Source organism: Cetorhinus maximus, chromosome 17 (genome assembly GCF_964194155.1).
Source record: "Cetorhinus maximus chromosome 17, sCetMax3.hap1.1, whole genome shotgun sequence".
NCBI lineage: Eukaryota > Metazoa > Chordata > Chondrichthyes > Lamniformes > Cetorhinidae > Cetorhinus > Cetorhinus maximus.
In genome coordinates this window covers 97,032,943-97,057,342 of record NC_135895.1, presented here as the reverse complement: position 1 = coordinate 97,057,342, position 24,400 = coordinate 97,032,943, and the positions used below count along the sequence as shown (strand labels likewise).

Genomic DNA, 24,400 nt, shown 5'->3' with positions numbered 1-24,400 from the left:
TTATGAAAACCTTGTCATTGGAAGGTGTTTTGCAGATGGGGCTTTCAACATCAAATCAGTACAAAGTTTAAATATTGAAAGCTCCAAAGCACTTTTTAACCTTTCACTTTTCATGTACTCTTTTTGTTCATTTAATTGCTTCACCGTACCTCCCCTAATTTTCTTACGCTCCAGCTTTCCAACTCTGGTCTATTGTATATTTTACCCCCTGCCCAGCCCAATCCATCTTGAGTCATACCCTTCAGTTGCTACACTCAAAATTCTGTGATGAAGCCTTTCCACTGCTCTTATTTTGGGATCTTTTAATATATTTAAGGCACTAAATGTGTAAAGTTCCTTTTTGGCTTATTCATTGTGTGTGGGCGTGGCTAGCAAATATTGCCCATTCCTAATTGGCCTTGTGAAGGTTGTTGTGGTGAGCCATCTTCTTTACAATTGAGTGGCTTATTGGCCATTTCAGAAGGAAGCTAAGAATCTACCACATTAATTTTTGTCTGGAGTCACATATAGGTCAGACTTGTATGGTAGATTTTCTTCCATAAAGGACATCAGTGACCCCAATTGATTTTTTTACACAATAATCCAATGACCTCAGATATGAACTTTTTAATTCCAATTTAATTAATTAATTAATTAATTGAATTCAAGTTCTCCAACTGCTATGGGTGGGATTCAAACTTGTATCTTCAGATCATTCAACCATACCTCTGGATTACTATCCAGTAACATAACCACTATGCTACCATATCCCTTGTTATTTGATTGATACTGGTCTGAAGGTGGTTACTTGTACAGGAATAAAGTTTCATGAGCAGCACTACAACAACATTTAATTGGTGCGTATGTAATAAAACATCCCAAAGCATTTCACAGGGTGTCAAATTTTGTTTGATAACACTCGAGTCAAATAAAGATTGGGTCACCTGACAAGCTTGGTCAAAGTGGTAGGTTTTAAGTACTTAAATTAGGAGCGAGGAGGAGAAATTTAGGGAGGGAATTCCGTAACCTAGAACAATATGCGTTGTCTATGCCCTGCTATATCTAGTGACACATGATGTAACCCATTTCTTCCACTGCTGTTTGTCAGAACAAGATTTTTGATTATCTTGAGTGTCATTAGGACCCTTGTATGTACCATGCTTGATGTTACTGCCTCAGACACAATGTGTTTCTTTCATTGATCCCCCCCCCCCAGCCCCCCGTACCAAAATGCGATACGGTACAACGCAGTGAGGCCATGATGTTGTGAGCTTGTTAGCAGAATAATTGAGTATCAATTAGACTTTTGTTCACAAACTGTTGCTGAAGAGCTTTGCATTCCACTTTTGAATTTTCAACTCTCCTACTTGCTTTTTCTTTGTAACTTTCATTTCAAACTACTTTTAATAGCAATACTTCAGATGCAAATTTAATATATGCTGCCCATTTTGTTCTACAAATTGGAAAAACACACATTCATCAAGATGCAATTAAAAACTGCTGCGAAGGCAATAAATAGCCTCTACAACTCTGCTCTTCATACCTGAAGAAGTCCCAGAATCAAAATCTACCATGTTGGCTCCTCATTCTTCTTTTACTGAGGCAGCTAGCAGTAGATTTGCTTTTATCAATGGTAAACCTATTTTTTTTTTGTATATCAAAAATGGAAATTGCCCTCAGGAGCAGCAAAGTTAAATATATGTTGCTGCTTTTTAAAAAAAAATTCTTTCATGAGATATGGGTGTCCAAGGCCAGAGAAAGATGATGAGCCATCTTCGTGAACAGCTGTAGTCCATGTGTGTAGATAACGCCCATTTTGCTGTTGAGGGAGTTCCCAGGGGTTTGACCCAACGAAGTGAAAGAACAGAGTAGTTCCAAGTTGGAAGGGAACTTGCAGGTGATGGTAAAAGCAAAAAACTGTGGATGCTGGAAATCCAAAACAAAAATACCTGGAAAAACTCAGCAGGTCTGACAGCATCTGCGGAGGGGAACACAGTTAACGTTTTGAGTCCGTATGACTCTTCAACAGAACTAAGGAAAAGTAGAAAAGAGGTGAAATATAAGCTGGTTTAAGGGGGGGGGGCGGGTGGGACAGGTAGAGCTGGATAGAGGGCCAGTGATAGGTGGAGATAACCAAAAGATGTCATAGACAAAAGGACAAAGAGGTGTTGAAGGTGGTGATATTATCTAAGGAATGTGATAATAGGTGACACTAAGGGTAGAAAGGACGAGCAAGGTAAAGATAGCCCTAGTGGGGGTGGGGTGTGGGAAAGGGATCGAAATAGGCTAAAAGGTAGAGATAAAACAATGGATGGAAATACATTTAAAAATAATGGAAATAGGTGGGAAAAGAAAAATCTATATAAATTAATGGAAAAAAGGGGATCGGAAAGTGGGTGGGGATGGAGCAGAGAGTTCGTGATCTAAAATTGTTGAACTCAATATTCAGTCTGGAAGGCTGTAAAGTGCCTAGTCGGAAGATGAGATGCTGTTCCTCCAGTTTGCGTTGAGCTTCACTGGAACAATGCAGCAAGCCAAGGACGGACATGTGGGCATGAGAGCAGGGTGGAGTGTTGAAATGGCAAGCGACAGGGAGGTCTAGGTCATGCTTGCGGACAGACCGAAAGTGTTCTGCAAAGCGGTCACCCAGTCTGCGTTTGGTCTCTCCAATGTAGAGGAAACCGCATTGGGAGCAGCGAATGCAATAGACTAAATTGAGGTGTTCTGCTGCCCTTGTCCTCCTTGGTGCTAGGAATTGTGGGTTTGGAAAGTGTTGTTGAAGGAACCTTGGTGAGTTGCTGCAGTGCATCTTGTAGATGGTACATGCTGCTGCCACTTGTGTGCTGGTGATGAACGAGTAAATATTTAAGGTGAGGGTGGGGTGCTAATCAAGTGGGCTGCTTTGTCTCCATGTCAAACTTCTTGAGTGTTTTTGGAACTTCTCTCATCCAGACAAGTGGAGGGTATTCAATCACACTCCTGAACTGTACTTTTTTAGATGGTTGGCATGCTCTGGGAAGTCAAGAGGTGAGTTGCTTGCTGTGTAATCCCCAGTCCCTGACCTGCTCTTGTAGCTACAGTATTTGTATGGCTGGTTCAGTTCAATTTTGACAATGGCAACCTCCAGGATTTTTAGAGTGGGGATTTCAGTGATGGTAATGCCATTGAGCGTGATGGTGAGATGGCTAGATTCCCTCTTGTTGGAAATGGTCATTGCCTGGCACACGTCTGGCTTTAAATTTACTTGCCACTTATCAGTCCAAACCTGAATGTTGTCTAGACCTTGCTGCATGCAGGAATAGGCTTCAGGATCTGAGAAGTTGCGGATGGTACTGAACACTGATGTGCAATCATCAGCAAATATCCATACTTCTGACCATATGACGGAGGGAAGGTCATTGATGAAGCGGCTGAAGATGGTTGATCCTAGGATGCTATCTTGAGGAACTCCTGCAGCCATGTCCTGGGGCTCGGGTAATTGACCTCCAACAGCTACACCATCTTTCTTTGAGCCAGGTATGATGTCATAAGTGGGAGTTTTCTTTGATTCCCATTAATTTCAATTTTGCTAGTGCTTCTTGGATGCCACACTTGATCAAATGCTGCCTTGATATCAAGGGCAGCCACTCTCCCCTCATCTCTGAAAATCATCTCTTTTGTTTGGACAAAAGCTGAGTGATCCTGGCAGAGTCTGAATTGAACATCTGTGAGCAAGTGCTGCTTGATAGCACTGTCAACAACACCTTCTATCTCCTTGCTGATGATCGAGCATAGACTGATGGGGCGGTAATTGGCTGGATTGAATTTGGTCCTTTTTTTTGTGCACAGGACACACACTCTGGGCAATTTTCCACATTGTCGAATAGACCCTGACCCACTTCCTGCCCATTGTCAACTTTTGTAGTAGACACTTGACCATCAGATATTTATGGGTGTTAAGTCCTCAATAGCTCAATGTTGCTTGTAGGTGCAGAACTTATTTAGTGAATTAATTGAATTACTGGCACGATTAAGGCTTCTGGCATGTTGACAGTAGCTGTTACCATCCTTGCCGGGATGCCATATGAAGAGAATTTTCCAGAGTGAAAGCTGATGTAGGATAAGCTGATGGCAAGGATGGCTTGATGCACTTGGCGGTTTTCAGTGATGTGCTATAGTGTAAAAATCTGCTTAGCGCAAGAGCGTTTATGGTCTAAAGCTTGTCTGTGTAAAGTTCACCATCCACAAAGTCCTGAATACGGTTAAGGATCAGTAGATTTTACCTGGATTTATTGATAGGAGAGTGACACCCCTCCAGTTGTCACATTGTGAGGTTGCCTGTTTTTTTTTTTGAATACAGACAATTGATCCACCTTTCCAGTCTTGGGGAACAGTGTTACTGTCCTTGATCCAGTTAGAGTTTACGTAATCACTAGACAATTGCTTCTCCACCTGCCCTGAGAATTTCTGCAGTGATAGTATCTGTACTGGGAGATTTGTTGCTCTGGAATGCACCAATCAACTTTTCACCTCATTTTCAGTGAACCTCTCTACATTTATTAATTGATTTGGGTTGGGTTGGCCCGAGGACTTTATTGGAAATGATATGTGGATTATTGGAAGTGTTAGCTTGTCTTCAACTTTTTAAGATAAGTGTACTGTAACAGGGCTAAGACCCCATGCTATATTTTAATGAAACATACAAAACAGGACAATGACTTTTTAAAATGACTGAAGCCATGTCTGGCTGTGATCTACAAACAATAGGAGCTAATCTGTCAGTATCAAAGAAATTTGTGCCTCGTTATCTCTAAAAAGATGCTAACAACTTCTGTGGACTGCAGAGACCAAATTCAAAGGGAATTATACCAAGGCCATCTCCATTTCATTAGCAAGCCTGACCAACTGGAGCTGAGTTGATTGCTAGGGCAAAGAACCCTGCAACCTTCCTTTCAAATTGTTAATGGTTGGAACATTTACAAGCTCAGGAACACAGACAAATGAATATACACCCTTTGTCAAAGCCAAAGGTGGAGAGGTGGGAGTCATGTGACATGCCCCTGCCAACCCAACTGGGAGAACCAGTCATCCTGTCTTGCTGTACTGCAAATCAGTCTGCCATTTTCCATCTGCAAAGCAGCAGCACAAAAGGGCTCTGTCCAGTTCGGAATGCCTCCCCTCCCCTCCCACACTGTTACTGGAATTTCTAAACTTCTATACCATCACCTACAAGGCAAACTCATCTGTGTGCCTACCTCATCGTGGAAGTCATCTGTACTGGAAAAGTGAATTATCCAGCATGAGTTTTCGACCTGTCAATCTCTGGAAGAATACACCATTGGACTTTGATTCTGGGCTCACGTGAAACAATAATTTATTGATTATTCTTGTGAATTTGCTCTGTAAACCTTTTTATATCCCTCCTTTTTATTGTATGAATGCACAGGGGGCTAGGTAGCAACACACCCCTCCCGCATTCTGAGTGTGTGCAAATAAACTAACCCTTGGGGTGAACAGAATCTTGAGTTTGTTGTGGGGTTGTTAGTAGAAATTGGATCACACCAAAATTGGGGCATTGGTAAATATTCTACTACTTGATTTCCCACTACTTATAAAGGGGGAAATCAAAATCGAAACACCTTTCTGTTTATGGATGGGAGGTGAGAGGCAATGAAATAGAATTAAATTTTTTCTCTGATTCCGTAAAGACAGTAATGGGGCTAAGTTACACTCATCATGGCTAATTTAAAACAGGACAATGAACTTTTGAAATGATTGAAGCTATGTCTAGCTGTGACCTTTGAACAATAGGAGCTAATCTGGCAGTATCAAAGCAATTTGTGCCTTGTCATCTCTGAAAAGATGCTAATGGTCCCTGTGGACTGCAGAGATCAAATTCAAAGGGAGTTATATAAATCCATCTCCATTTCATAAGCCAAGCCTGATCAACTGGAGATGATTTGACTGCTAGGACAATGGACCCTGCAACCTTCCTTTCAAATTCTTAATGGTTGGAACATCAAGAATCTCAAGAACCTGGACAAAGAAATATACACCCTTTGTCAAAGCCAAAATGGAGAGGTGGGAGCCATGTGATGTGACCCCTTAGCTGGGAGAACCAGTTATACTATCTTGCTGGACTACAAGTCAGTCTGCCATCTTTCTATCGACTAAGCAGCAGTACAGAAAAAGGGCTATGTCCAGGTTCGAATGCCTGGCCCCCATCTACGCTGTTTCTATTGGAACTTCTGGACTTCTATACCATCGCCTACAAGACTAATTAATCTCCTGTGTGCCTATCTCATTGTTGAAGTCATCTATACTGGTGTCATGAAGAGATATTAATGTCTATAATGTTATTGGGAATTATTGTTAAATTGAAATTGTAGTGTGTATATGTGTGTGTGTGTGTATATATATATATATATATATATAAGTCTGTGTCTTATTTGGATTAAAGCAAGCTAGTCTGGGTGCTTTGATGTATAGTCGTTTTGACATGTTAATTGGATAAATGTAAGGAAGTTAAAAGGTAAAGTGCAATTTGCATTTTTAAATAAACCAGAATGGGTGAAATCTTGCACCTAGCTGGGAGTCGCCAAGTAATGGGTTTATATTACTAATAAAATTGGTGGAATGAAAGGATATTATTGTTTGAACAGGTAAAAATGAAAAACCTAGTAATACAAAGGGGACGTTAAGTATAAACAGAAAGGCGTTTGTGTGTATAAGTCAGAGGCATTTAAGATCTAACCAGCCTCTAAGCCTACAACTGTCTGCAAAAGAAACCAATTGAAAGGAATCTCATTTCGCATTTGTAAGGGCAAGTGTGCTTTGCCTGGTGTTTGTTTAAAGTCTATGGGTTATTGTTGCCTTGGTGAAGATTTACCTGGGAGTGATTAATTTGGAGTTTGTTTAAAAGTTATTATGGTAGTAATTTGTAGACATGTGTATCTGTTTAATTTGTTAAATTAATAAATATTTAATTTAGTTTTATATATTAAAAAAAAACTTCGAGGCTTGGTGGTTTTATTCTTGAATTCAGAGCTGCATCTCAAACGTAGCAACTGAAAATATAGATTATGATATTTTTTCAAGTTTCCCTCGGAGTTAAACAACTCAGCCTTTACCAACTGCTGTGTCATAACAATTGGGGGCCTGTCTGGGATTATATTGGGAGCTCGTCTGTGATAAAAATATTTCTAATTCCTTGATTGGTTTGGAATTGGTGAATCTTAAGGTTACGAGTACAAGAAGCACATGAATTCAGGAGTTGGTGAGGTATTTTTTATAAGTGATGAGACTGCACGATGGCTTTGGCAATTGCTAAGGCATGTCTGGGAGTAGAAGGTATAACCCTGGGTTACAAAATGTATCCAAGAGCAAGTTAACAGAGTTGGTGGATAAATTACAATTGGGGTTATGTGCAGCGGCTAGGAAGTCAGATATAATTAAAGGTGCAGCACAGCATCTACAGTTCAAAGTGTTACCTGACACTGGTGAGTCACAGCTGGAGGACATGAAATTTCAGTTACAAAGGAAGATGCTTGAATTTGAACAAGCAAAGGAACTGAAAAAAATTGAATTTAGAAGCAAAGGAAAGAGGGCATTTTCAAAGGGAGTTAGAAATTGTGAAGATGGGGAAAGAGGGGAGAGAGAATTTCAACTGAAAATATTGGCAGTTAAAATAGCGATGCCAGTAGGTGAGGAAGGACTTATCTCCAGAGCAGAACCCAGTGGGGAGATGTTTAAATTTGTACAAGCTCTTCCAAAGTTTGAGGAAAAAGATATTGAAGCATTCTTTATTTCATTTGAGAAGATAGCTAAACAGATGAAAAGGCCACAGGAAAAGTGGACGTTATTGTTACAGTCGTAAGTTGGTGGGTAGAGCGCCTGAGGCATATGCTTTGCTATCAGAAGTATAGGTGAATTATGATGTGGTGAAAAAGGCTATTTTGAGTGCATATGAGTTGATCCCTGAAGCATTCAGGCAGAAATTTAGGAATATGAGAAAACAGCCTGGGCAAACTTATATTGAGTTTGAGAGCGTAAAACAAATAATTTTGATCAGTGGATAGTGTAAAACAAAGCAATTTTGACCGGTGGATACAGGCGTTTAAAAATAGAGGCACATATGCAACTCTTCGGCAAGTCATTCTTTTGGAAGAATTTAAAGACCAATTCCTTCGGTAGTGAGAATTCATATGGAGGAACAGAGAGTTGAGTCTGTAAGACAAGCAGCAGAGGTGGCTAATGATTGAGTTAGTCCATAGAGCTAAACCTTTTTTCATCACCCTTTTAAATCCGAAAAGGATAGAAAGTGGGAAGGTGAAAGGAAGGTAGTCATCGGAAAAGAGGAGTTGTTGGAAATTCCCAGGAAGCTTTTTCTCAGAATAAAAAGGAAGGTGCTGAAGGTAGAAGTGACACTCAATGTGTTTTCATTGTAATTAAGTGGGGCACACAAAGTCAGTGTGTTGGAAATTGCAGGGAGAATCTGTTGAAATTATTGATGTGCAGAAAAGTTCCGGAAGTATAAGTACTGTGGGTTCTGAGGTTCAGGTACAGGAGAAACCAGTGGTGTGTGTACAGGTAAAACAGGGAAAAACAATGATAGATGAAGAAGTGGGAATGTGTTCACAGTTTACCCAAGAGAATTCTGAGGAGCATGTTGCAGAAATATTTAAAGACTTTGTGTGTGAAGGGAAAGACTTTGCATGTGTACAGGGTGGAGTAGGTAAAGATGTTAAAATTGAGACAATCCTTAATGTTGTGGGATAGTGATATCTGTTCAGAGGGAGTATTGCAGGAGATAATAAGTGGGGCTCATGGAGATGCTAACCCTATCCCCTTGTGGAAGTTAAATTTAAAGAGCAAATGGAAGACGGTGAAGTTATTGGAGTTGTGGAAAAAATTGCCCTTTGCAGGGGTTCAATTTATTCTGGGTAATGATATAGCTGGATCACGAATGTGGTGATGCCTATAGAGGTAGTTGAGCAGCCTGTAGAAGTGTTTTCAACAGAGGTATTACAGAAGGAGCATCCTGGATTGTTTCCAGATTGTGTGGTAACGAGATCACAGGCACACAGGTTGAAGCAAGAAAAACAAGGGCAGGCAGTTCAAAGGCAGGAAGAAGGTGTCGAAATCCAATTAGCTGGCACTGTGTTTGATAACATTCAGGAGGAAAGACTACAGGACAATTCAGCTGAAGTGTTTAACTCGAGGAGGTTAGTGGAATTACAGAAAAGATATTTGCAATTCAAACAGTTATATCAGAAAGTTTACTCAGAAACAGAAGCAAAATATATTCCAGTATGTTATTACTCTAGGGCGATATTTTAATGAGAAAATGGAGGCCGGATCATGTCTCACAAATGAAAGCTGGAGTGAGGTGCATCAGATTGTTATCCCATTAGTGTATAGAAATGAGATTCTGAGAATTGCTCATGAAATTCCAATGTGGGGGACATTTAGGAATTAGAAAGACACAGGAAAAGGTGCAGAGGTATTTTTATTGGCCAGGATTGCATAGGGATGTAGTCAAATTCTGTGGAACATGTCATACATGCCTGGTAACAGGGAAACCACAAGAAGTGATTAAGCCAGCACCTTTAATCCCAATACCAGCATTTGAAGAACCTTTTACCAGGGTCATGATTGATTGTGTAGGACCCCTCTCTAAGACTAAAAGTGGAAATCAGTACTTACTGACAAACATAGATGTGTCTACCAGGTTTCCTGAAGCGATACCTTTAAGAAATATTACAGATAAGAAGATTGTGGAGGAGTTAACTAAATTTTTTACAAGATATGCTTTACCTAAGGAAATACAATCAGATCAGGGTTCAAGTTTTGTCACAGCTGTTTAAGGAAGTAGTGAACAGTTTGGAGATAAAATAGTTTAAGTCAACAGCTTATCATTCGGAGTCACAAGAAGCTTTAGAAAGATGGCATCAAATTTTAAAAACGATGATGAGAGCGTACTGTCAGGATTATCCACAGGATTTGGATAGAGGAATTGCATATGGTAAGGCAGCTCCGAGAGATGTGAAAGTCACAGCTATCTTGGATTTCCCAGTGCTTACAACAAAATGAGAAGTTTTGAGATTTCTGGGCATGAGTGGGTTTTACTGCAAATTTGTACCAAATTTTAGCTCCACTGACTGAACTATTAAAAAAGAACAAGAAACTTCAATGGACACTGGAGAGTCAGAAGTCATTTGATAGTTTGAGAAGTGTATTAACTACGACACCAGTTTTGGCAGTACCCAATTATGCCAAGCAATTTAAGTTGGCTGTTGGTGCAAGCGATATAGGCATTGGGGCCATACTGTTACAAGAAGATGACACTGGAATTGAAAACCTGGTAGGGTATTTTTCACAGAAGTTGAATGCACAACAGAAGATATTCAACGAATGAAAAGATATTGGGTTTGGTGTTAGCATTGCAGCATTTTGACATCTATGTGGCAATCAATTGGTCAAACAATTGTTTATACAGACCACAATCCTTTGAAGGTTTTGGACAAATTTTGAGTCAAAAGTGCAAGACTTTTCAGGTGGAGTCTACTATTACAACCATTTAATCTATGAATTATACATGTTGCTGGTAGAAAAAATCTGTTTGCAGATGCGTTGTCAAGCGTTTGAAGCTTAAAGGGAAAATTGGACATTTTTTAAAAAACCTGGACACGGAACTGGAATGATTTCTGTTGAAGGCAAGGACTTGTGTGTGTATATATTATGTTAATGCATGAATCTGGTAACATAAAAGTGTAAAATAGTGTGTAGGCGATAGTATGAGATGAATATTAAAAATGAAGCTGTCTTAAAATTATGACTGTTCATTTTTTGATGGGGGTGGTGTCATGAAGAGATACTAATGTCTATAATGTTATTGGGAATTATTGTTAAATTGGAAATGTGGTAGGGTCTGTGTCTGTGTGTCTTAATTGGATTAAAGCCAGCTATTCTGGGTGCTTTGATGTACAGCAGTTTTGAGATTTCCTTTCTGTGATAAGATCCCATGCGTGGTCAACTGACCCATCAAAGACTTTTGGCATCCTAGTACCTCATGCTACTTTAATTGCTACCTTCATTTCCTCCCACTAGTCTACTGTTCCAGGCATTGTGTTGGCCAAGGCTTCAAATTCGTCCCTAAGGATAAGTTGATTTAGTGTAATTGAGTTTGATATCAAATCACTTCAGTGCCTTTTATAGAAGGACAGTGACTGGTTCCATGTGCCGTCAGGAATTGGGCAACATTGCACCCTTTCCCATCTTTTTGTTGTTGCCGTTGACTGGGCATTAAGGAAGTCAGTGAAGGATAATCTTGGGTTGAAATGGATCACTGATGGTTAGTTTACAGATTTGGACTTTCCTGATGACATCACTGCCTTGTCAGGCAGCATAAAGGGTTGCAACGGCCCATTAACTTAATCAGCAATCTAGCTGGAGAGGTGGGACTCTCCATAAACACCAAGAAAACAACAAATATATGACTGGAAACCACAAACAAGCAACAGGAAACTGTAAGCAAAGTGTTTTGATTTCAGTTTCCTCCTTTTATAAGCGGTGGCGTATTTCCAAATTTGGCATGATCCAATTTATATTAATAACCCCACTGCAAACTTGAGATAGGAAGAACCCGGAGGGTTAGTTTATTTCTACACACACAAAATGTGGGAGGGGTGTCATTACATAGCCACAATAAACAAGGGATAAGAGAAAGAAAGATTTATTTATTACAGAATAAACAATTATTGACACCGTAGAGGACATCACCTATCTGGGCAGTTCTATTAATATTTGGGGAGCCATAGACAAAGAGCTTAATGTGAGAATAATATTATGATACAGCTAATGGTCAAATCCCAGAGGGAAACTTGAAACAACTGTCATAACTCATTTTTGCAATTTGTATGTTTCGAGATGCAGGCTTTGAATCCAGTAGTAATAAGACCACTGAGTCCCGAGGTTGTTTTTCATAAAATTAAATTAAGCATTTATTAATAAAAAGATTGTAAACACATATATATGTCTACAGAATTACTACTATAATAACTACAAAAGTCCCCTAATTAATCTAACTCTCAAATACACCCCCGTTAAGGCAACAATAAATACTATAGATTTAAAGAGACACCTGGCAGAGCACGCATTTAAAATGAGTTTTTTTCAGCTCCAGGCTCTTGCAGACAGACTTAAGGTTTACAGACCGGAGGCTTCTTACATTTGATGGATCTTAAAATGCCTCTCCCTTACACAATCTCCTTTCATACGTATCTTTCTCTTTGAATGTAAAGTTTCCATTGTATTGCTAGACTTTTTTAATTTTATCCTTTCTAACAATAACATTCTTCGATTCCACCAATTTTATTAGTAAGCTGATAAAATTAAATACATTGCTTGGCATCTTCTAGCTAGGTGCAAGATTTCACCCATTTTTTTGAATGGCTTATTCAATTGCCATTCTTACTATGTTGTTTTGAATTTGGGTGGCTATTTGCATTTAACTAGTCATAGCCCTGTGATCTGTTGGATGGAAGTACCTCACCCTCTTCAGCAAGCTCCCAGTGGAAGCCCAATTCAGCCTGGAAGCTTATGGTGTATATGAAATGAGAACTTGCTCCAGCAGATACAATGTATTTATTACTGGTTTGTGATGCAAAGGCTGCCAAATTTCTTGAAATGATGCATCTATCCCAACATTTTGATTTTGCCTATGTTCTTTGGACTATTGGGGGGGGGTTGGAAAGAAAATTCTGATTTTGTTCAGACAGATTGCATACTCTGGCTTCTTCATAGTTCTTTCATCTATTAATCCTTGCTAGCACATATGATCTTGAATTAAACTCATTTCATCTATATTGGTAAAGCTGCTTTCAAAGAGCTCCAATCTGCCTTTTCTTTTGAGCTAAATACTTCTTTCAACTCAGTTTGAACTCTAATAATGTTCGAGCTATTTGCCTCTGATAACATTCTCAGATGAGTCAGAAGATTATGGATTCAAGTTTTCAATCCAGGCTGAGTGCATAGTCTAGGCTGACCCTTTGGTGCATCACTGGGAATGCAGTCTGTTAAACTGAAGCCCTAGTTGCTTGTTTGGATGGCTGTAAAGGTTTTTGGCACAGCTGGGGGGGAAAAAAAAGGAATTCTGCTGTTCTGATTAGCATTCCTTCTTTGATCACAACCACACAAAATGTCTGTGATATTTTTCTGTGAGCAATTGCCTGTCATGTTTTCCTAAATAAATGACTACTTTAAATAAATTACTTAGTGAAATTCTTTGACATTCCTTGGGGTTTAAGGTGCTCTATAAATGCAAATTCATCATGTGGCTCAAAGCAAACCCTTTTTGGAAGGGACTAGATAAAGTTACAAATATGCTTTTTACTTAGTTCTCCTTAGTTTATTGAACTGCTTCATTTAAAATTCAACTTTTTATGTTGAACAAAATCAAGTTTGTTTTAACAGATTTGACTTAAAAAAAAATGGCTTTAAACTAATACACACTTACTGTAGGAATATAACATTATCTTCCACAAGGCAAGTAAATGCATCCAGTTTAACCTTTTGAGTACTAACAACTCAACAAGGATTTGTTCTACCTACTTTCCTTTGACCATGGCATTCATATGGGAGGCATTGATACTGAGAAGCCACCAAATAATCCTAGTAGTCTGAAAGGAGCAGCATATTTTATATTATTAGCTACAGCTTACAACTCAAATTTCAGTCTCTGATTTGAACCGGCAACAAATCAAATGGCTTAGCCAAACTGACATCTTTTTAAATGCAATGGTTGACATGCCAAACACCTGCACTATTTTGATGGCCTGCAAGATGGGTACCACTCATGAGTTTTCTCATCGTTCATTAATGCTTCATGGGTTAGTTATTCAGTTACAACTTCAAGCTCATTTACAGTGGTAATTATTTTTTCTTATTGCTGTAGGTTGCAAATGTGGCACTTTCCCGACTGCCTTGAGTGTTGAAGAATACATGTGTAATTGATGACAAAGGCTTTACTATTTTCTAAAATTATGAAATTGATAGAAAACATTATTTGGAAATGTAGTTACTTGTGAATCTTTTTAGTTTCCGCTTTTTTGAGTAGGGCAAAGGAAGTTCCCATGATGTGGGAATTACCGTGAGCTGAATATGCTGTGATAGATTTTAAGAATAAAGCATCTCTCCTTCTCTGCCTCAAATATATCAGTTTAGCTTTTAGGGTTGAACAGCAGCTGTTTTAATAATGAGCTGTGGTTGGTTTCAAAAACTAAAACCAAGAGTAGTAAAATATATGAAATCGCAGTAAATGTTTGCTTGCATCCTGCATCAGATATCCTGGGAAAATGAACTTGACGTTCTAAACATTTTAGTCTTTTGTCTATAACATCTGCAGTGTAGAAGAGTGTTTCAAAAAAGTGCAAAACCATGAGAAGGAGTAAAAAATTTTTTTGTAATCGTTTATCATAATGCACAAATAATAAAATGAATGAAAATATTTTTAGAATATCAATATGCTGTTATGCACAGGCTACAAAAAGTACCATGTATTGATTTTATTTATTAAATTTGGGTGATCTAACAACTTTAGTAAAGTTGTCTGGATGACTTCCTCTGCTCCTGAAATAATATCTGCAATTAAAGCCAGTTAGCAGAATGGCCTGATGGTTGACAATTTTTCCAATTACAACATGACAGTGGATTAGAAAATATGGGTCCATCCAAGTATATTGGGTTTCTATAAAAAAAAAAGTTACCACAAAATCTGAGCCAACTAGAAGCAATAGTGTTTGTGGTACAAAGAATTTTGGAGGGGGAGGAGAAAATGTTAAATCCTCTAATAAAGCCAGAATGCTAAAAAGATCCACCATCAATTTGAACTATTGAACATCATAAAGAATTTGTTAGCCCTTGTTGATGTGAGCCTATGTCGCTTGCATCAACAGCCAACTTAAATAGGTACTATGAAAGGGGTTTCATTGCTAAAAGGTGAAGTTAAGAGAGGCTGGTGAGACAGAGAATTTGAATTCAATCAATGGTGGTAGGTATAACGTCAGTTTTTGGGTGCGCAGGGCAGAGGCAATGTGGCATCAAAAGGCAGCTGCAAGCCTCCAACTGGCTCCACAGTGAAAAGAACCTCATTTTTGAATTCGTGACAATTCTTTGCCTGGTGTTTGGTTAAGTCTATGGGTTGCTGTTGCCTTAATGGAGATTAGTTTGTGAATTTGTTATAAGTTATGATAGTAGTAATTTGTAGCCATGTGTATATATGTTTTAACCTGTGTAAATTAATAAAATGTTTCATGTAGTTTAATGTAAAACCTCGAACTGGTGGTCTGATTCCTGAATTTAGATCCGCATCTCAAACATAACACTTAAAATTATAGGTTATGACAGTTGTTTAAAGTTTCCCTTCTGGGGTTTTAAAATAACTCAGCTTTACCAACTGCATCGGTCATAACACTTATAAAATCCAGAGTATATTGGGCCATTCTACTTGATCTCTCTTCAGGACTGCCCTCTCATCCCAGTATCAATAAAACAAACCTTTGTTGCATCCCATCTGGGGCACATGTAAAACTCATTGGGTAAAGAAACCAAAACTATATTTGGTACTCCAGATGTGGTCTCACCAAAGCCCTGTATAATTGCAGCAAGACCTTTTCACTCTTCCCCCTTGCATTACAAAAACCTACTTTTTGCCTTTCTCTTTGCAATAGAATACCAACATTTACCAATCCCTCGCTTTAAGAAAAAACTGCTTTTCTGTTTTTCCCTACCAAAGTGGATTATTTCACACTTCCCCAGATCATACTCCATCAGCCACTTGATTGCCCAAACACTTAACTGGTTTTTATTTCTTTGCAGCCTTCTCGCAACTTACTTTCCCACCTAGCCTTGTATCATCATCAAACTTGGATATGCTGCCCTCGGACCCCTCATCTAAGTTATTGATATAGATTGTAAGTAGCTGAGACACAAGCACTGATCCTTGCGACACTCCACTAGTTATACCCTGCCGTCTCAAAAATGACCCATTTGTTCCTGTTTTCTGTTAACTAATCCTCATTCGATATTACACCTGCACCCACTCAGTCCCATTCCATGAGCTGCAATCACTTAATCCAATTTATGTCTCTCTTCCATTTCATGCTTCACCTCAATTTTTGCTACTTATTGCCCCATCTAATTTAGTTATCTGCACACTTGGAAATACAGCTCTAATCCTTCGTACAAGTCATTAATAAATATGATGAAAAGTTGAAGCCCCAGACAGATCCATGGGGTACGACACATTTCATGTTCTACCAGTCAGCATGTGTACCCTTCGTCCCAACTCTCCTTTGGTCCTAAATGTATTTACTGTAATTCAAACTATGAATATTTTGTTAAAAAATAATTATTTTGTGTAAAAGCAACTCCTTTTGTTTCGTGTCCACACAGTCACCTGGACTTTAATCCTGTGGGTTTGGTAGCACAGTAAAAATATATTAAATGGCACTTTATCTAATGCTGCCCACAGCAATCCTGTCTTTTTTAATTCATCCAGGAACTTGAACATGGCTTGTCTTTTACAAATCCATGCTGGCTTTTATTTATTTGCCCATTTTTCCCCCAGCTATGCTTAAGTTGTAACTGCAATAGTTTTTTTTTTAAAAGTACACGATGGAGATGGCTGATAATTGGCCACAAAAGCAAAAGTGCTTTAATTGGATGACATCAGTATTGCATGCTAAGCAGTATTATTGAGAGTTGGGACCTAGGTTTGATTTTCCCATGCTCTGCTCATTTTCAGTTTCTGGGTGTGTAACTGAATAGTTGCACTGAAAAGTCAAGTTTATTCTCCATGAGTGAGACAGATTGGATGCAAGATTGTGCTGCTAACTAGTACTATTTCTGGTGGCTCAGGAGCTCTCCACACTTACACAGGAGGTTGTATGACCTGAAGGAAAAAGGGGAAATGCTTTAAACAACTACCCAGATAGATTTTGATGAACATACTTTTCAAAGGTTTAAGAATGTTTTTAAAACTAATATATAAGCAAGTAACATGATGGCCCCAAGCAGAAAATCAAACTGGATGATCTATAGTAATCTCAAAGTGGGTTTTATTCTGATATTGATCTGGTATTGTAAACATACAAACATATGAGTTAGGAGTAGGTCATTCGGCCTTTTGAGCCTGCTGTGCTATTTGCTAAGATCATGGTTGATCTGATTGTGGCCTCAACTCCACTTGCCTGTCTACCCCCTAAATCCTTTGACTTCCTTGGCAATCAAGAATCTAGCTAACTCAGCCATAAAAATATTCAATGTTCTACCTCCATTTCTCCCTGGGAAGAGAATTCCATAGACTCATGACCTTCAGAGAAAAAAATTCTCCTGTTTTAAATGGGAGACCCCTTATTTTTAAATGGTGTCTCCTTGTTTTGGTCTCTTCCACAAGGGGAAACGTCGTCTTGGCATCCATCTTGTCAATTCTCCTCTTGGGATCTTATGTTTCAGTAAGATCACCCCATATTCCTCTAACCTCTAATTGGTACAGGTGCAGCCTTTCCTCATAAGATAACCCCTTCATCCCAAGAATCAGTCGAATGATCCTTCTTTAAACTGCTTCTGATGTTACTTGAGAAACGGTGTAATAACAAGACCCAAAACTATACACTGTACTCCAAATGTGCCCCTATACAATTGTGGCAAAGTTCCTTACTTTTACATTCCATTCCCTTTGCAATAAACCACAGAATTCCATTAATCACCTGCTGTACCTGCATATTAACTTTTGTGATTCCTGTGCCAGGGCATCCAGATCGCTCTGTACCCTAGTTTTGCAATCATGCTCCATTTAAATAATATACTGTTTTTCTATTCTGCCAAAGTGGATGAGTTCACATTTTCCCATATTTCCTTAATCTGCCAATTGTTATACTTAATCTGCCAATTGTTATACTTAATCTGCCAGTTGTTATACTTATTCTGCCAATTGTTATACTTAATCTGCCAATTTTTTTCCCACTCATTTAACCTATCCAAATTCCTCTGTAGACTCTTTGTGACCTCTTGGTGCTCCACTGGTTACAGCTTGCTAACCCGAAAATGACCCATTTTATCCTGAGTCTCTGCTTCCTGTTAGCTAACCAACCCTCTATCCATGCTGATATGTTACCCCCTACATCATGAGCTCTTATGTAGTAAAAGTAACTTTTGATATGGCACTTTATTAAACACCTTTTGGAAACCCAAGTACGTCACATCTACAGGGTTCCCCTTTATTCATATTGCTTGTCACTCCCTCAAAGAATGATTTCCCTTTCACAAAGTCATATTGACTTTGCCAAATTGCATTAAAAGTTGATAAGTGGCCAGCTGTAACCTCCTTTAATAATATGTTCCAGTATTTTCACTGCTTTCGGTCTCTCCTTTCTTGAATAGAGGAATTACACTTGCTATTTTCCAATCCGATGGAACGTTTCTAGAATCGAGAGAATTTTGGAAAATTAAAAGCAATGCATCTACTACCTCTACAGCCACTTATTTTAAGGCACTAGGATGAAGTCAGTCAGCCTTTAGGGTTAATAGTTTCCTCAGAAACTTTTCCCCAGTGATTGTGATTGTTTTAAGTTCCTCCCTTCTTTTCACCTCTTGATTAACAAGTATTTATGGGATGTTACTTTTGGGATGTACAGTGAAGGTGGACACAAAATACCTGTTCACCGCTTCCACCATTACCTTATTTCCCATTATTAATTTTCCAGATTCGCTCTCTAAAGGAACAGCACTCATTTAGTTACTCTTTTCTTATATGAATTTCTTACTATCTGTTGTTTTATTTCCAGCTAAATTTCTCTCATACTTTAATTTCTCCTTCCTTATTACCTTTTTAGTCATTCTTTGCTGGTTTTAAATTCTGTCCAATCTTCTCACCTACCTCCTAATCTTTGCAGAATTGTATGCTTTTTGTTTAATTTGATACTCTAACTTCCTTAGTTAACCATGAATGGTGCTATTTGCCTCCTAGAGTCTTTCTTTCTCACTGGAATGTATCTTTGCTGAATGGTATGAAATATCTCCTTAAATGTTTGGCACTGCATTTCTACTGACCTATCCCTGAACCTATTTTCCATGTTCACTTTAACCAGCTCTGTTTTCATACCCTTGTAATTGCCTTTATTTAAGTTTTAAAACACTCGTCTTAGACCCACTCTCCTCTTCCTCAAACTGAATGCAAAATTCAATCATGTTATGATCACTGCTACCCTAGGGGCTTCTTTACTATGAGGTCATTAATTAGCCCTGCCTCATTGCACACTATCAGCTCTGGTTGGCTCCATAACTTGGTGCTCTAAGTAAAGTTTGATGGACCAAATTAACTTTCCTCATTTCATACTTTTTTTTCATGTATATTGTTGCATTATGACAAGCAGTCTTGTTTCAGAGCTGCAACCATCATTTGGAAGCAAGTGGTTGTTTTCTTCCTTTGTGTTAAAAAGTTTCCTCTGGAAGAAATATGTCATCATTTGGCAGCAAAGTGCTTTTCCATTACACTTCTTCAGGGTTTGATTTCTATGCTGTAGCTGCTTTTTGACATTCAGACTTCTGAATAGATCATGTTTATACAAGCACTAGAATCTCATTGACAGTCTGTAATACAAGCTAAGCAGCAAAACTTTTTAATATAGTAGCTATAAATAATGTATTTGCAGAACATGCAATATAAAGCTATTAGCCTTTAAAAAGAGACATTGTTCAGCTGCTATTTTATGTTAATTTTCCATTACCATTAATGTTTCCTGACTATGAAGAAGAATCTAGTTCTTAGTGAAGTTTGTAGATCATTTTGTTTGGTGAACTGAATTTTGTAATGGATGGTGTGTGTCCCCTTACCAGCTGTTAGTGCATGATGCAAGCTGATTGTATGTAACTCACCTGCGCACTGGAAAAGGATGGGAGGCAACTAAGATGTTTCTTCTGCATGGCTTCCTCTGGCCTATTCTATAGGCCACCAACTAGTGGGAAAGATGTAGAGGACAAATTTGCAAGGAAATTGTAGAGAATGCAAGAATTATAGAGTATAGAATTATATACTATCTTAATAAAGACTGAGATAGTAATAGTGTAAAGGGCAGAGGAGCAAGAGTTTCTAGAGCGTGTTCAGGAAATTTTTTTTTACATCAGTATGTTTCCAGTTCAATGAAAAAGGAGGCCTTGGTAACCCGGTTCATGTGTACATGGACTTCCAAAAGGAAAGGCATTTGATAAAGTGCCACAAAACAAACTTGTGAGCGAAGTTTGAGAGCTTGTCGAATAAAAGGGACAGCTACAACATGAATGAGAAATTGGCTAAGTGACAGAAAACAAAGAGTAGTGATGTAGGGTTGGTTGTTTTTCACACTGGAGAAAGTTTTATAGTGGAGCTCCCCAGGGATTGGTGTTAGGGCCCCTGCTCTTTCTGATATATATTATTGACCTAGAATTTGGTGTACAGGGCACAATTTCAATATTTGTTGATGACACAAAACTTGGAATTATTGTGAACTGTGAGGAGGATAACGTTAACCTCAAAAGGACATAGGCTGGTGGAATGGTGGACAAGTGGCAGTTGAAATTTAATACAGAGAACTATGAAGTGATTCAGTTGGAGGAAGGATGGGGAGAAACAAAGGGTACAATTCTGAAGGGGGTGCATGAGCAGCGGGACTTGGAAGTATATGTGCACATATCATTGAAGGTGGCAGAGCAGGTTGAGAGCATGTTAAAGAAAGCATACAACATCCTGAGCTTTACCAATCGGGACACAGAGTAACAAAAAGCAAGGAAGTTATGGTAAACCTGTATATGATGCTGGTTTGGCGTCAGCTGGAGTCTTGCATCCTAAGGCAATGGGAAAGAAATAGGGAGGCTGCAAAAAAGATTCATGGGAATAGTTCCAGGAGTGAGGAACTTCAGTTATGTGGACTGGATAAGTTGGGGCTGTTCTCCTTAGAGAAAAAGCTGAGAGGAGATTTGGTAGAACTGCTCAAAATCATGAGTGGTCTGGACATGGTAGATATGGAGAAACTGTTCCCATTGGAAGGATTGTGAACCAGAGGATACTAGTTTAAGGTGATTGGCAAAAGAAGCAACGGTGATATGAAGCAAGTCGTTAGGATCGGGAATGCACTGCCTGAGAGTGTGATGGAAGCCGATTCAGTCATGGCTTTCAAAAGAGCCTTGAATCATTATTTGAAGAGGAAGTATTTGCAGGGTTATGGAGAAAAGACAATAGAGTGGCACTACATGCATTGCTCTTGCAGAGAGCTGGTAAAGACATTTTGGGCTGAGTGATCTTGTGCTGTAACCATTCTAGAAAAACCAAAGAACGTGGCCTATATTTGAAGTGGGGAAGGCAACTTAAAATCTAATTTGCTAAACAATGGATGGAATTTTCCGGTCCCCTCTCTGCTAGGTTTAATGGTGGGTGGGAGGGGGGTAGAGGGAGGGGGGTGGGAGGGGGGAGAGGGAGTGGGGGAGGTGTTCAGAGGGGTAGGGGACTTCTATATTTATCCATATGGGATGGAAGGTGATGGTGGGGAGTTGAAGGGGGAACATGGGAAGTCAAAAGTGATTCCTGGGGTGTCAGTGGTTATGGGGTGGGGGGGTTGGGTGACGGGAAGGGGTAAAGGTGTTAGACTCAACTTCAAACATTACTAGCACCATGACTACTTGCAAATATGCAGAGCCTTTTGGTGGAGATTTCGAGATGCTGCATGGGAGTTGGTGATTGGGGGTGGGCAGAGATGCAAGTCAGCTCAACTGGACAACTGAAAGAGAACTTTAGCATGTTGTACTTGTAATGCTTAGGGTCTTGGTACAGATGAGTGTGTGAAGGGCAAAGGCTTGGTGTGCGTGGGAAACTTCTTGCACATGCCTGATTCCTGTGGACATGGGGTGTCCCTTGGAAGATGGTGGGAGGCACACACAGGCTTAAGGACGAATGCAAATTAATCATATCAGACATGATTAAAGTGCAAGTGAACTATATTTACAGAAGTGTGATTTGTGTAACAATCATAGTGCACCTGTGCAGCACTTGTGAATTCAGAACTTAAATTTTTCTTTCCCTAACACTTTTAAGTGCTCCCTCAACATCTGCAGCAGAGGTGGAGGCAGCCTGTTGACCAGTTGGCCCTGTTACCTTGGATAATCTTGGCGGCTGTCTTCTGGAGACTCGAGGCCTGGACTTTGGCTGTCCTGCTGTGGGGCAGCAGCTCCCTCTGCAGTCACAGAGAACAGGGCTGAAGGGGTCACGGGCAACAAAGATTTGGAAGAGCCAGACACCCTAAGAGTCAGGAGTGGAGCTCCCAAATGGTATCCAACTGCCGCTCCTCCTTATGGGTGCCCTGAAAGCCCGTGCCTGTCACATGGAGGGAGGTCAAGGTGCCCCATTCTCCACTTACGTAGTCACCGCAGAAGCTCAACCATGGCTACAGGGTTGGAGTGCAGGTCTGTGCGCATCTCTGGCAGAACCTACTGGACCAGCTTCCCCAAGGAGTCCACCACCCTTCTCCATGCATGCACAGGTCAGCACCATTTCGTCATGCCAGCAGGCGTACGGACTCCTCCTCCACCTCACACGCCACCATGCTGAGGGCTTCCGACATATCTGTCTGATTGTTCCCTGTCCCTTGCTGCCTTTCCAGCATCTCTTAGAAGGCCGATTCCAGAGGCCCATCATCGGATGCGAACCTTGCAGAGGCCTCTTCCCAGCACTCCAAGTGCTGGTGAGCTTGGCTGACCCAGCCACCTCCTGCTGTGGACACGTGTCTGTGCAGTGACAATCAGAACGTGAGACATTTCTTAAACTAGAACTAATACACACTGAGGTGTGTGTGTATCTGGGTTGGTGGAGGGTGCAGGTGTCTGGTGTGATGCCTCTATAGGTGAACTTCCTTCATCCGTGATGTCCTCGCTACTCTCCGGGCTTGTCTGTATGCTGGACAGGGCTTCCTCACTTTTGGGCCTTGCCCTGGTGGCACCTGTAAGTGAGAGGAGAAAGCAAGTAACTGCATGAATTGCCTCCAGCAGGGAGGAACCCTTGACCCTTCGGATTTGCATTTCATACAAACCTTACTCGATGGAGGCTGCAAGGATTCTCTCCATCTCCAATCCATCTGTCCTGCTTCACCCTGCCAGCTGGGCTGTCTACTCCTCGAAGTTGGTCAGCTCTTTTACGCGTGGCTGGCCCCTTCCTGCCCTCTCCCCCTCTCTCTTATTATGGCTCAACTTCTACTGTGCAAAGAGAGAAGACGGTGTTGAGAGAAATTGGGTTTCATGTATCTCTCCCATGCTTTCAGTCTTACAAATAACACATTGGATTGTGTGCCATCCGATTGATGCACTGCAGGTTGTCCAGAAGGGTTCTTGGCCAGCACCCTCCAGAGCGGTGAGCCCATGCAGATAGAAGGATAAAGCTTACTGGTGCCCTCAATGCCTGAGATCCTTACCTCCCCTCCCCCTCCCCAAGACAGCATGTGATCTCTCTGTTTGGAAGAGTGAGGGACCCACAGTGGCCTCTCCACCTCCAGAACAGATGGACTGCAGTGGGGCTATGAGACATCACCTTATCACATTGCCACTGAGGCCCACCATTCAGTGAGGTGAATTTGTGCAGATGAGGGTTCAGTTACCCTGGCGGAGCAGATGAGGTCATTTATTCTTTTGCAGCATTGCAGAACAGTCCTCTGCTGGAGGCCCTGGGCACTGACTGCCCTGGAGACTTGCTCCATGCCGGGTTCATCTCCCTGCTCAGCCTTCTCCTCCTGTTCTCTGGATAGAGGACGTCCCTCCTGGCCTCCACTTGGTCAAGCAGGACACCCAGGAAGGCATCATTGAATTTGGGCACCAGAGGTTCCTGTTCTCTTCAGGCCATCTCCTTCAACATTATGTAGATTGCTGTCCAGATTTAAATATGAAACCCGGATATGATGGCAGGGTGTGCACCATTCAGCCCGTCCTGCCACGCAAAATGTCAGGAAACCCCTGACTGCATAATTTGAGGCCGGCATTGTACAATAGCACGCGAATTTCTGGTGGCCTCTGCAGTGGGAAACTCTCTCTGTTCCTGCCCCTGCCACGGGACTTAATCCTAGAAGGGAAAATTCCGCCCATATTGCAGTGAACTAGTCTATAGAACTGACTCTCTAGAAAGACAATGGAAGTTGCTGAGTCCTTTCGTTTGGGATTTTTAAAAAAAAATTTCTGGATGATCAATACCATAAAATATTTTCAGCTAATACAAATGTTTTCTGATTATATAATAAAAACACACCCTATCACACATATGAAAATAATCTCTTATTTAGATTCCTTCATCTTTTGGGCCTTGCGTTTATTTCCCCAAGTAAAGTTTGTGGATTCTTCAAGCAAGGCTAAATGCTCTATTGATATGTATGCA

At 40.2% G+C, this 24,400-nt stretch overlaps 1 protein-coding gene across 6 annotated transcripts in view; it reads left to right on the top strand.

The window, feature by feature from the left end:
- The window catches only part of cdc14ab (cell division cycle 14Ab), a 171,821-nt gene that overhangs the window by 27,822 nt on the left and 119,599 nt on the right, over positions 1-24,400 (top strand). The gene's annotated exons all lie outside the window — the stretch shown is intronic.